Source organism: Bison bison, unplaced genomic scaffold (assembly GCF_000754665.1).
Source record: "Bison bison bison isolate TAMUID 2011002044 unplaced genomic scaffold, Bison_UMD1.0 scf7180017864181, whole genome shotgun sequence".
NCBI lineage: Eukaryota > Metazoa > Chordata > Mammalia > Artiodactyla > Bovidae > Bison > Bison bison.
In genome coordinates this window covers 4,685,561-4,700,274 of record NW_011494753.1, presented here as the reverse complement: position 1 = coordinate 4,700,274, position 14,714 = coordinate 4,685,561, and positions in this window count along the sequence as shown.

Sequence of the window (14,714 nt, the reverse complement as noted above, 5' to 3'; positions counted from 1 at the left end):
CTTCCCTGTCCATCACCAACTCCCAGAGTTTGCTCAAACTCATGTCCATAGAGTCGGTGATGCCATCCAACTATCTCATCCTCTGTTGTCCCCTTCTCCTCCTGCCTTCAATCTTTCCCAGCATCAGGGTCTTTTCCAATGAGTCAGTTTTTCGCATCAGGTGGCCAAAGTGTTGGAGTTTCAGCTTCAGCATCGGTCCTTCCAATGACTATTCAGGACTAATTTCCTTTAGGATTGACTGGTTTTATCTCCTTGCAGTCAAAGGGACTCTCAAGAGTCTTCTCCAACACCCCAACATTGCACTTAAAATATTCAGTAAACCATGTTGTAAACAGATGTGCTGTCATCTAGGCTTTGCTATTCTACTGAGAGCATAAGAAGAGTAGATTAAGCATAATTCTTAAGGGTCCTGTCATTTTCAGGATGGAAAATGAACAATGGCTTCAACTTCAAATCACCAGCTGCAATATCCCCATTTCATTGAATTGAAGAGAATTAAGGCCTTGTTCTGGTGGGCTGCAGCCCATGGGGTCGCTAAGAGTTGGACACGACTGAGCGACTTTGCTTTCCGTTTTCCCTTTCATGCATTGGAGAAGGAAATGGCAACCCACTCCAGTGTTCTTGCCTGGAGAATCTCAGGATGGGGGAGCCTGGTAGGCTGCCATCTATGGGGTCACACAGAGTCGGACATGACTGAAACGACTTAGCAACAAGGCCTTGCTCTGGATCAAGCTGTGACTTAAGGGAATGTTATGGCTGGTTTCGCAAAGAGTCGGACATGACTGAGCGACTGATCTGATCTGATCTGATCTGATGGCTGGTTTGCTCTTCTATCCAGACCATTAGTACTTTCTCCATATCAGCGATAAGGCAGTTAGGCTTTCTTATCATTTATGTGTTTACTGGAGCAGCATTTTTTTTAAAATAATGTCACCTCTACATTCACAACTTGGCTAACTGTTTGGCACAAGAGGCCTAATTCTCTGCCTATCTTGGCTTTTGACATGCCTTCATCACTAAGCTGAATTAATTCTAGTTTTTGATTTAGAGTGAAACATGCACCTCTTCCTTTCCTTGAACATTTTGAGGCCATTGAACTGTTATTAATTGGCCTAATTTTAAAATTGTGTCTCAGGGAATAAGGAGACACAAAAAGAGGGATGGGGAGTGGCCAGTTGGTGGAGCAGACAGAACTCACACCACGTTAAATTCAACACACAGCAACACACAACAATCGTCTTACGTGGGTGTGGCTTATGGAGCCCCAAACAATTCCAGTAGGAAGGGTCACTGATTGCAGAGCCCCATTACAAATATAATTATGAAAAAAGTTTGAAATAGCGCTAAAATTACCAAAATGTGACTCAAAATACCAAGAGAACATATACTGTTGGGGAAAATGGTGCAATAGTCTTGCTCAGAGGAGGATCGCCACAAACCTTCAATTTCAAAACAAAACGCAATATTTGCGAAGTACAACAAAAGTGAAGGCAGTGTAACAAGGTCTGCCTGTGTATCTTCGTATGTGCTCTGAAAAGGTGTAAGATTAGCATCATTTTTTCCCCCATAAGTATTTGGCAAACCTGGTGGGTAAAGTCATTCAGGCCTATACAGGTTTTATTTGGAATGATAATAAATCTAGTAGATTTTTGTGGTGCTATTCATATTTCTCTCATGTCAGTCGTGGTGAAGTACATTTTTCTAGAGAGTTGTCCATTTTGTTTAGTTTACCTGTTTGAAGGGAAAGTGAGTTGTTTACTACTTTTTAAAACATGTTCTGATTTTTGGCTATTCTTTCTTTTTATTACAAGTAGTTTTATCAGGATTTATCAATGTATTAGCCTTTTCAAAGGATAAACTGATTTTCTATATGTTTGCTTTTTGCTTTATTAATTTTTGCTCTTTTACTTATATTTTCTCTGTCCATTTTATTTTAAAAGGTTGAAGGCTGCACTATACACATAGCCTAGAAGATTTACTATTCCAATGCAATCCCAATAAGAAGCCCAAAAAGTTTCTTTGTTTTGTGAAACTTGACAAGATAATTCTGGACTTTGTGTTAAGCGTATGACTAAACCAAAAATGAGAAACTAGGGAAAATATTTAATCTTATATGATAGACACATGCTTAGTTTTATTAGTCACTTTTACAAATCAGTAAGAAAGAGAACAACAAACCAATATTAAAACATGCAAAGGACATAAATAGTTAGGTTACAAATGAGAAAAAATAAATGTCTTAAATATAGGAACACTATTCAACCTCACCAATGGTATTCAAACTAAAATTTTTAAAACAGTGAAAATGTAAAAAAAATCATAGCAAAAACTGACATACCCACATATATGAAAATAAATTTCAATAATGAATAAACCAGTCAGGCCAAAATTTAGTAAGAGAGAAGGACATGTGAACAGTGTGAATAGCAAGCTTGAATTAATGAGCACATCTAGAACCCTGCACTCAAAGTCTGTATGAGATTTTAGCCAAGTTGGAGGATAAAAGGCCACAACACCAATCTCAGTGAATAACGGAATAGTGTATTTAATACACATAGTGGTATCTAGTAGCTATTCAAAGATAAAATATCAATGATAAAATATAGCCCAATAAGGCATATTCCTCAGGAAATTAAAGAAATCCATTGCTGAATAATTCAAAGGATAGGAAGATCACAGTGGAAAACATGAAATATTCATGAATGAATCATAAAGAATGACTATGTGTCAATACCTGAGTGATGCTGCTAAAATGGTAATTGAGGAATATTTAAGTGCATCCATTAGAAAAGAAATAGTGACCATTATTGAAATAAATTTTCAAAACCAAGACAAGAAAGAGAGTAACCCCAAGGTAAGCAGAGGAAAGTGTATAAAGTATAAATACCAGTGAAAGAGGAAGCAAAAGAACCAGGACGACAGCCAGTCAAGCTGATAGCTCATTCATCAGAAAGGACTAAGTGATAAACTAGACATCTGAAGGGATTAATAATTTTTTTCCCCCTGGGAAGATTTTAAATTACAAATTCATTTTTTAATTTGTTAATAGATCTGTTCATATTTTCTACTTCATTTTGAGTCTGCTTTGTTAATTTATGTCTTTGTAGGAATTATTCATTTCATCTGAATTGTCTAATTTGTTGTCATAAAGTTCTTAACAGTATTCCTTTATAATAATTCATAATAATTCCCCTTTCCTTTCTGTAAATTCACCAATGATATGTCCTTTCTCTTTCATGTTTTTCTTAATTTTTCTTTCATTTCTTGGTCAGTCTACCTAGAGGCTTAGCAAATATTACTGATCTTTTCAAAGAATCAACTTTCAGTCCATTGATATTCTATATTGCTTTTCTTTTCTCTGTTCAATTGCTTTCCTCTCTAATTTGTATTATTTCCTTCCTTTGACTTGTTTTAAGTTTAGTTTTCTCTTTTTCTCTAGTTCTTAAAAGTTGGAGCACACGAAGTTAACTTGGATCTAACTTTCTAATATAGCCATTCAAAGCTCTCCATTTCCCTGTGGCACTGCATTAGCTGTATCCCATAAATTTTTGATGTGCCTTAGTTTCATTCTGTCTGATATTAGTACAACCACTCCAGCACTCTTATGGCTACTGTTTACATGGTATATCTTTCTGTATTCTTTCTCTTTGAACCTACGTATGCCTTTGGATCAAAATTGTGTATCTTAGATCTTATTTTTTAATTGAATTTGAAAATATTTGACAGGATTAGAGAGTTCAATCCTTTTACATTTAATGTAATTATTCGTATGATTGTACTTATGTATGCCATTTTGATAATTAATTTTTATGCCTCATACTTTTTTATTTCCTCTGTTGCTTCTTTCTTTTTTTTTAGCACTAAGTAGATACTTCCTATTTCACCATTTTAATTCCTTTGTTATCATTGCTCTTTTTACTATATTTTAGATGTTATTTTCTTAGTAGTTCTCTAGAGATTAAAATATGTATCTTAATTTATCAAAACTGATTTCAAATCAATATTAATGTAATCCCAGTAAAATATAGATATTTTGTGCTATTACTGATGGCATTATACACACATAGGTTAAAATTCCACAATAAATTTAGGATTATCATTATTTTTGTGTAAATGTGTTTAAATGAGTTAAGACAGAAAAAGGAAATGGCACGTTTATACTGTCATCTATGTCTGAGTTGGGGGAACACACTGAATGTTCAAAAAGACCACAAGTATACTTGGCTTCTGTTTTCTACCAGTAGTTCTTATTTCCCCTTTGAGCATCACTTTCAAAGATAGGAGGCTATTCGGGGCCCCTCCAGTTTCATCTAATATAAGTAAATATTCCTTGAAAACATAGTTACATAATCTCCCCTAATGCATTGTTTTTCAAATTTCTCTCTTAACCTCAATTTTCAATATATTTTTTTAAAATGTAGATGACCAGTCCAAGTTCGATGCATGAAACAGGGCACTCAAAGTCCGTGCATTGGGACAACCCAGAGGGATGGGAGGGGGAGGTAGGTGGCAGGGGGTTTCAGGATGGGGGACAAATGTACACCCGTGGCTGATTCATGTCAATGTATGGCAAAAACCACCACAATATTTTAAAGTAATTAGCCACCAATTAAATTAATTAACTTAAAAATGTATTGGAGTATAGTTGATTTACAATGTTGTATCCGTTTCAGGTGTACAGCAAAGTGAATCAGTTATACATTTATCCACTCTTTAACAATGTTCAGACAGGCTTTCTTTTCCTTAAAGCTTGATTTGTATTTCCTTTACATAATTCCTGGATTCTTATAAATATATAGTAGAACCTCCATTTCCACAGGTTCATCATCTGTGGATTCAACCAACCATGAGTTGAAATGTTGGTTTGCATCCATGGATGCAAGACCTGTGGATAGGGAGGGCAAACTGTATACATGTCCTGTGCCATTTCATATAAGTAATTTAAGAATTCACAGATTTTGGTATTTTCAGGGCTCCTGGAGCCAACGGACCATGATCACTGAAGGACAACTACCACTGATTTGTTCAATCTCAGAAACTCACAACTTCCCTGAAGCCCTTTCAGATTATCCTGTTCTCCCTCTTCCCCACCTCCATATCCCTCTGTGCCCATCAAAGTAGAGAAATCAATCCTTCAGTCTTCAGGAGCCCATATTTTGTATCTCTTTTAGGATTTCTTACCAGGCTGCCCAATTTTGTATTTGCTTGTGTCTTAACCTCCTCATTGTACTATAATGCCCAGGGAACAAGGGACCGTCCCTTATTTATATCTCCAAGCCTGCCTTATTCCCAGCGAAGACTCACACACCGTGGGTGTTCACTGTGTGTTCAGATAAGGGTGATTTTTGTTTGTTGGCAAAGCTAGACTTGCTGTGGCCCGCCCCTGCCTCACGTGGGCCAAGGCCCCTGAGTCACCAGGGCTTTTGTGTCTCCAATTTCTCCAGCTTATGCTTCTTGGGAACATTTGTGGGCTATTAGTCATCTTATGTAGAACAGGATATATCTGTCACTTCTCTGTGAAATCCTCCCTTCAGCAAGATTTATTTTAAGAACTGTGTGAAAAGAGAAAATTTCGCAGGCAACCCTGTGAAAATCTGGTCCTTTGTTAACATGTGGGATCAAGTGCCTTGAGTACCCGTCTGGCTGCTTCTGGCAGTGCAGTTCTCATAGACTGGCGTCGTAACTGCAGGTTCTGAGTCTGCCAGGAAGCTGTGGTTGGTGAGGACACCTCTGCTTTCCCTGCTCTCCACAGCTCCTGTGCCGGGTGAGCTGTAAATTCTCTTGAACAATGAGGCTGACAACCATGCATGTCATCTCCCTGAGTCCTCAGCGCCACCTTGGACATCACTCTGACTCCATGGCAGAAGGGAAAACTGAGTAGACAGCTGGAATGAGCTGGAGCTGGGCTTTGAACTCAGGCCAGTGGTCTCCACGTACAAGGTTCAGTTCAGTAGACTGAGGTGGCTGGTGATCTGCCACTGGCTGCAGCAAGTCTTCACTGAGTTTGGAGCAGGTGGAACCAAATAGCTGCTCATTAAGAATCAGAGGTCTCTGAAGGGATGTGGGATGCTGGAGGTTACCATCCAAAACCCAGCTGGAGGCAAGCTCCTCCTTGCTACACACCATCCTGCCAAGGGAGAGAGCACACGCTGTGGGCACTCTGTGGGGGGGAGTTGGCGCTCTGTCCATCTTTGGCTGTTGGTCTAATCTCTGCCACCCTGACATCTGGCTTCTAGGGCTGCAGTTCCACTAGTTCTGACCCATAGTGGTTGGGCTCCAGGAGCTCTCCGCTTCCCCAAAGTTCACACTGGAGTTAAACAGAAAAGGAGCAGAGTGGCTGCCTCCTCCGCACTCTGGGACACACATGTTGGGTGAGAAACACTGGGGCTGCTTGAAGCAGAGCTGCCAGCGCCCTGCTCCAGGCTTCCTGCATCAGCCGGGAGGCTTCACACCACATCCTACCCAACACCCCCACTGTGAGTTTCCATAGCAACTTTTGGGAGGAATTTCCAAGGCTCAAAGATTCTGTCACAGTAACCCAGTGAGGGGAGAAGGCAGCCTAGGACCCTACACGCAGGTAGAGGCTGAGGCCCTGGAGGCCCCAGCAAGGCCAGGAGAGCAGAGTGAGTGGGCCCCACAGAGAGTGGTGCAGTGGTCGGGGTTCCGGCTGGCTCTCGCCAGCTCCTAACAACAGGTTACACCTTGTTCCTGGGCATCTCACTTTAGACAATACAGTGAATCTCAGAGATGGTCATGATGATTAAGTGAGGGAGAGCTTCAGGCTTCTCATTTGATGTTTCCTGAAGAATTAGGGCAAGACTAGCCAGGATTTGGATACCAGAGTAGGGCCACCCGTGGGTGTCTGTGGAATTGAAATGAAATTATGCAAGCAGATGGCTTGATGAAGAGACAAAAATATGGATAGAAAAGCATCCTACCCGTGGAAATGCTAATTTTTAAAGCTTTTTAATAATGACACAACTTTGGATATCAAAGCCATCTTCCAGTTTTTATTAAGCCCTCCAATACATTTTCAACAGCACACTGCTCTAAACCACGCACAAGAATTTAAAATGGAGGATTTTTAAATGCCTGCCTCTTAATACCTAAGCACTGATCATGTAACATCCAGCACATGTATCTGCAGACTTAAAACCCATCCAGGCTGTGCTGTGCATCCTGGGGAGTAGAAAGTGACTACACTGTGAGCCCTGCCCTTGAATTGGGGGAAAGCAGTAGGGGAGATGGGGCGCTTACATCTACTGTGGGGAGTGCCAGTGACATTCCAAAGAAGGCAGAAACACCTCTGAAAATGAGGAAGGTTTCTCCAGTGAAGCCAGAGCCAAGCCTGAAGGCAGGCTCCAGGAGGAGGGAGAAATACAAGCTTCAGACCCCAGTGCAGGAGAGGGTGAAAGGGTGAGGAGGCCGATGGAGTGTGGGATTAAGCGATGGTGAACCCCTTCTGCCTGCACTCCCTCTGAGTCACTGCCAGTAAACCTCTCATCAACTGGCAGATCTCGGCTTTTCACTAGAGTAGAGCATTATACTCTCTTCTTTTCAGGCTTCTGTGGGTATTAATTCAGTCAAGAATTCAGCCCAGGTCCTGGCACAGAGAAAGCACTTAACAGATTATAAGAGAAGCAATACAAAGTAAAAAGCATAGAAGTTGGCAGTAAGAAAGGATCCTATGTTATAATATCTGGGGATAGAAAATGGCAATCCATTCCAATATTCTTGCCTGGAGAACCCCATGGACAGAGGAGCCTGGTGGGCCACAGTCCATAGCGTTACAGAGAGTCAGACACCACTGAAGCAACTGAGCACATGTGTGACTGGGGATGTTTGGATGACTGTCTGCTTTGGGGCTTTCATTTCTCTTAGAATTCTATAATAAAACAATTTTTGGCTCACTCATGCCACTGTATACCCTTCTGCCCTGGTACATCCAGCAAGATACACAGGGAGGGCTCCCTAAGCACCAACACCACAGCAAGCTCTATTAGCCACAGTCAGAGGTGTTAGATGAGAACCCAGGCTTTGCAGATGGACATCTGTTGAGTGGGACACTCCCTGTGCCCCTTCATCTTTCTGTGGGCCATTGACATAAATGGACATTGGGAGACTATCAGGTGAGAAATTCTACCCCCTAGGGATTCAGTATAGGATAAGAAAGGAGGGTATTGAACACAGGCATGCTGCTGCTGCTGCTGCTGCTAAGTCACTTCAGTCGTGTCCGACTCTGTGCGACCCCATAGATGGCAGCCAACCAGGCTCCCCCATCCTTGGGATTCTCCAAGCAAGAACACTGGAGTGGGTTGCCATTTCCTTCTCCAATGCATGAAAGTGAAAAGTGAAAGTGAAGTCGCTCAGTCGAGTCTGACTCTTCGCGACCCCATGGACTGCAGCCCACCAGGCTCCTCCATCCATGGGATTTTCCAGGCAACAGTACTGGAGTGGGTTGCCATTAAAAGCTCACATTATCCAGATAGCACAGATGAGGTCAGCTTGTCACTGCTGCATCCCTCGGGGATACCTGTGATCATCTCTCTACCTCTCCTCTGGTAGCAGGAGTCTTTCATATGCCTTCAGAAGATGTCCCCCAGACTCCTGCACCCATTCCACTCCTCAGAGGACATTCCCCATGATAGCCCTCAGCTCAGGACTGCCAGGTACAGGAGCGTGGAAGCCCAGCACAAGTCTCCTCAAAGGATACCTTCCAGTTACTATTTCCATTCCAGAGTCTCCCTTGTTAAGGAATAAAAATACACGACAATTGTTAAAATGTTAAAGCAAACTTCATGCAGAGGTGCCAACCGTGTTGTGCTTCCCAAGTGGCGTTAGTGGTAAAGAACCTGCCTGCCAGTGCAGAAGACATAAGAGACACACATTTGATCCCTAGTTTGGGAAGATCCCCTGGAGGAGAGCATGGCAACCCACTCCAGTATTTTTGCCTGGAGAGTCCCATTCATGGAACAGCCTGGTGGGCTACAGTCTGCAAGGTCTCAAAGAGTCAGACATGACTGAAGTGACTTAGCATGTATACACTATTGTGACAGGCATAAGCACTACTGCAGTTGGGGCTGTGCAGTAGGGGAGAGGCATGGGGCTCGACTCCAAACACACAGACAAGTGGGAATTTAAACCAAGAAGCAGGGTGGGGGTAAATAGATGCAAAATTAATAAGGGGATACATCAAGGGTAAGGGGGATTCTGGCTAAACTGACTTGGCAAGATTCTTTGCTGAAGACAGGCCAGGCTAATTAGATGTCACCTAGCCGGTAGTGGAGGGTGCAGAACCCAATTACATCTAAGAGTCATCACATATCAAGGGTGATCAAGGGGTTTAATTAAGCCCCTTAGCAGGATTCTTGCTAAAATTGGTTGATGCAAAGATGGAGGTAAGTTTAATCGCTTAGTTGGATCTGACGCTTTGCAACCCCATGGATTGCAGCATGCCAGTCTTCCCTGTCCATCACCAACACCGACAGTGCTCAAATTCATGTCCATTAGGTCAGTGATGCCATCCAACCATCTCATCCTCTGTTGTCCCCTTCTTCTCCTGCCTTCAATCTTTCCCAGCATCAGGGTCTTTTCTAATGAGTCAGCTCTTTGCCTTAGGTAGCCAAAGTATTGGAGCTTAAGCTTCAGAATCAGCACTTCCAATGAATATTCAGGGTTGATTTCCTTTAGGAATGACTGGTTTGATCTCCTTTCAGTCCATGGGACTCAAGAGTCTTCTCCAACACCACAGTTCAAAAACATCAATTCTTCAGTGCTCAGGTGTCTTTATGGTCCAATTCTCACATCCATACATGACTACTGGAAAATAACAGCTTTGACTAGATGGACCTTTGTCAGCAAAGTAATGTCTCTGCTTTTTAATATGTTCTCTAGGTTTGTCATAGCTTTTCTTCCAAGGAGCAAGCATCTTTTAATTTCATAGCTGTAGTCACCATCTGCAGTGATTTGGGAGCCCAAGAAAATAAAGTCTGTCACTGTTTCCATTGTTTCTCCATCTATTTGAAACGAAGTGATGGGACCAGATGCCATGATCTTAATTTTTTGAATGTTGAATTTTAAGCCTGCTTTTTCACTCTCCTCTTTTACTTTCATCAAGAGGCTCTTTAGTTCTTGTTCACTTTCTGCCATAAGGGTGGTGTCATCTGCATATCTGTTACTGATATTTCTCCCAGCAATCTTGATTCCAGCTTGTGCTTCATCCAGTCTGGCATTTCACATGACGTACTCTACAGATAAGTTAAATAAGCAGGGTGACAATATACAGTCTTGACATACTCCTTTCCCAATTTTGAACCAGCCCATTGTTCCATGTTGGATTCTAACTATTGCTTCTTGACCTGCATATAGGTTTCTCAGGAGGCAGTGGGTAGCCTGGTATTCCCATCTCTTTAAGAATTTTCCACAGTTTGTTGTGATCCACACAAAGGGTTTAGAGTAGTCAATGAAGCAGTAGTAGATGTTTTTCTGGAATTCTCTGGCTCATTCTATGATCCAATGGATATTGGCAATTTGATCTCTGGTGTGTATGCCTTTGAACATCTGGAAGTTCTCATTTCACATACTTTTGAAGCCTAGTTTGGAGAATTTTGACCATTATTTGGCTAGTGTGTGCTAGTGGCTAGTGTGCAATTGTGCAGTCATTTGAACATTCTTTGGCATTTCCTTTCTTTGGGATTGGAATAAAAACTGCCTTTTTCCAGTCCTGTAACCATTGCTGTTTTCCAAATTTGCTGCCATATTGAGTGCAGCACTTTAACAACATCATCTTTTAGGATTTGAAATAGCTCAGCTGGAATTCGATCACCTCCAGTAGCTTTGTTCACAGTGATGCTTCCTAAGGCCCACTTGACTTCGCACTCCAAGATGTCTGGCTCTAAGTGAGTGATCACACCGTCGTGGTTATCTGGGTCATTAAGATCTTTTAATATAGTTCTTCTGTGTATTCTTGCCACCTCTTCTTAATATCTTCTGCTTCTGTTAGGTCCATACCATTTCTGTCCTTTATTGAGCCCATCTTTGCATGAAATGTTCCCTTGGTATCTCTAATTTTCTTGAGGAGATCTTTAGTCTTTCTCAATTCATTTGCTTTCCTCTATTTCTTTGCATTGATCACTTAGGAAGGCTTTCTTATCTCTCCTTGCTATTCTATGGAACTCTGCATTCAAATTGGTATATCTTTCCTTTTCTCCTTTGCCTTTCGTGTCTCTTCTTTTCTCAGCTATTTGTAAGTCGTCCTCAGATAACCATTTTGCCTTTTTGCATTTCTTTTTCTTGGGGGTGGTTTTGATCACTGCCTCCTATACATTGTTACACACCTCTGTCCATAGTTCCTCAGGCACTCTGTCTATCAGATCTAATCCCTTGAGTCTATTTGTCACTTCCACTGCATAATTGTAAGGGATTTGATTTAGGTCATACCTGAATGGCCTAGTCATTTTCCCTACTTTATTCAAGTCTGAACTTGGCCTTAAGGAGTTCATGATCTGAGCTACAGTCAGCTCCTGATCTTGTTTTTGCTAACTGTATAGAGCTTCTCCATTTTTGCCTGCAAAGAATATAATCAATCTGATTTGGTATTGACCATCTGGTGATGTCCACGTGTAGAGTTGTCTCTTGTGTTGTTGGAAGAGGGTATTTTGCTATGACCAGTGCGTTCTCTTGGCAAAACTCTGTTACCCTTTGCCGTGTTTCACTTTGTACTCTAAAAACAAACTTACCTGTTACTCCAGGTATCTCTTAACTTCCTACTTTTGCATTCTATTCTCCTATGATGAAAATGACTTTTTTTTTTTTTTTTGGTTCTCAACTTTTTTAATGTGTAAAAGGGGAAAAAAGAGGCAGAGGCAGAGTTTCGGTCTGAATACATTCTCGGAATGCTGGCCATCGAAAGCATCATTCTGAACAGCTGATTATCTTCTGTGACTGGAGAGAGTTTCAGTTTTGAAAAGACCTAATTCCATGGGATTATGGTGACTCATTTATCATTAAGAATTAAATACAGAAATTTAAAGACTGAGCAAACAGCAGGGGCGGGACAAATGTGACAGTAAGAGCTGGAGTTGATGGGGCAAGAGGCAACCAATCATAAAATTACTTTTCCCGTGTAACAAAGGGTTCACACTTTTAACATAAATTATACATTCATTATATAAAAAAACCTGTGGCTCAGACGGTAAAGTGTCTGCTTGCAATGCAGGAGACCCAGGTTCGATCCCTGGGTTGGGAAGATCCCCTAGAGAAGGAAATGGCACCCCACTCCAGTACTCTTGCCTGGAAAATCCCATGGACAGAGGAGCCTGGTAGGCTACAGTCCATGGGGTCGCAAAGAGTCGGACACAACTGAGCGACTTCACTTCTTCACTTCAGTTTATACATTCATCATGGTGTTTAAAAACAGTCAAGCCTAAATAAATTCTTCATACCATCTAGAAGAGACACACACACTGACAACCTGCTTAAGCACAGAACATCTCATTTGAGAGCTTTTGGCCAGGGTCACGCACGTTTTACAGGGAGCTTTTGTTTCTCAACCTTAGTGAAAGTCTGGCGATCATTTTGTATAAAAATAAGACTTAAATTAAAAACCTCACCCAACTAGGAATCTGATGTAGAAAATCAGTGACACGGGAGCGGCTAAAGCCCACAGTTCTCAGACTTCAGCCCGAATCCCAGTGACCTGAGAGGCCCCGCCCCGCGTGTCCGAGGCTTGGGGTGGGGGGGTGGGGCAAGTCCCTGAAGGGCCAGCCTGTTCCCCCAGGGATGCTGCGCTGCTGCTCCAGGAACCCTGGCTGAGAACCCCTGGAAGGACGTAGCACCGTCTCCGCCTCTGCTAGGCGCAGACCGTGTCCGTGCTCTGGTCAGCTGTGGTTACCTTGCGGGCGACGGCAGGAGGCGGTGCTAGGGAGTGATACCACCACCCGCTACTTTTTGGTCAGAGAGAGCGGTCCTGGGCTTGAGGTCAGGTCACGGGAGTGCTGCTCTGCCAGCATGCGATGCGGTTTACAACTAAAGCCACGAACGACGTGTTTGAGCATCAGGCACTCAGTCACGCCTGACTCTGCAACTCGGTGGACGGTGGCCCACCAGGGCTCCTCTGTCCGTGGGGGTTCTCCAAGGCAAGAATACTGGAATGGTTCCCATTCCCTTCTCCAGGAGATCTTCCCGACCCAGGGATCGAACCCAGGTCTCCTGCATTGCAGCTGGGTTCTTTACCATCTGAGTCACCAGGGAAGCCCCCAATATAGTTGACGTGTGTATTTAATGCTGGAAATTCACCCTAGGGGACAGACAGAAGGGTGTGAACGGAAAAGGCACCATAACTGAGCTGTCCTTGGCAATGATGAGGTTTCTTTTTTCTTTTTTTTTTTCTTTTCTCTCTCAAATACCTTCACTTTAAAGTAACTTCAAGCCCAAGCATTCTGGGAGGTAAACAATCTGGTAGCTACCAGGGATGAGGGGCAGGATGTGCCCCAGGACGACCAAAGGACCACTGGGGTCTGGCCACTCCAATGACTCTACAGCAGGGCCTTGGACCCGAGAGCCCCAGGCAGCTGGAAGACACACGATTCCTCAGGTTCCCACGGGAAGGCACCGTTTCTGTCACGAAAGGAAGCCCCTGATACCCTCCCTGAACCAGGCTGGGCAGAGCCACACCAGAGTCTGGCTCAAGGAGGCAGCCCAGAGAAGAAGTGCCCGGGGCCTCCAGGCCACAGGGGTCCCTCTCGCCTGGCCCAGCGCCTGACACCACACAAGACAAGACACGTGGCCAGTCTCAGAGAAAGAGGGGCTTGCCACTGGGGTGAGAACCCTCGAAGGAGCTGACCCAAAACCCAGAACTCTAAACTCTCGGTCAACTTCATTTAAAATGAGTTCTTCCAAGTAAAACGCATGGCCAAGTTCTAAATGCAGCAAGCATTTAGAAGCAAGCGTTCTGCCAGTCTGCACTGCGCTGGACCCCGTGTCCCCCTGGACACCGCGGTGAGCTCCCTCAAAGTGCCACCACATGCTGTTGTGGGGAAGCTCAGTTTGGCCAAACCATTCAACACCAGATTCCTCCCGAGAGTCCCTACGGATGCCCATCCAGCCCTCCCCCGGCCTCTTCTGCCGGCCCGGCGCCCTCCACCTAAAGTGCCACCTGCCTGACATCGAGGGCAGACGCGGCAGAGCTCAGGTCACCAGAGTGAGCCGGCGGCCGTCAGGGAAGGGCTCCTCTCCACCCATCTCACAGTCCTGTACCGCTGCTGCTGCTGCTAAGTCGCTTCAGTCGTGTCCGACTCTGTGCGACCCCATAGACGGCAGCCCACTAGGCTCCTCTGTCCCTGGGATTCTCCAGGCAAGAATACTGGAGTGGGTTGCCATTTCTTTCTCCAATGCATGAAAGTGAAAAGTGAAAGTGAAGCCGCTCAGTCGTGTCTGACTCTTTGCGACCCCATGGACTGTAGCCTACCAGGCTCCTCCATCCATGGGATTTTCCAGGCAAGAGTACTGGAGTGGGTTGCCATTTCTTTCTCCAATGCATGAAAGTGAAAAGTGAAAGTGAAGCCGCTCAGTCGTGCCCGACTCTTAGCGACCCCATGGACTGGAGCCTACCAGGCTACTCCATCCACGGGATTTTCCAGGTAAGAGTACTGGAGTGGGGGTGCCATTGCCTTCTCCGCTGGGAAGCAACAAAAAAAAAAAAAAAAAAAAAAAAT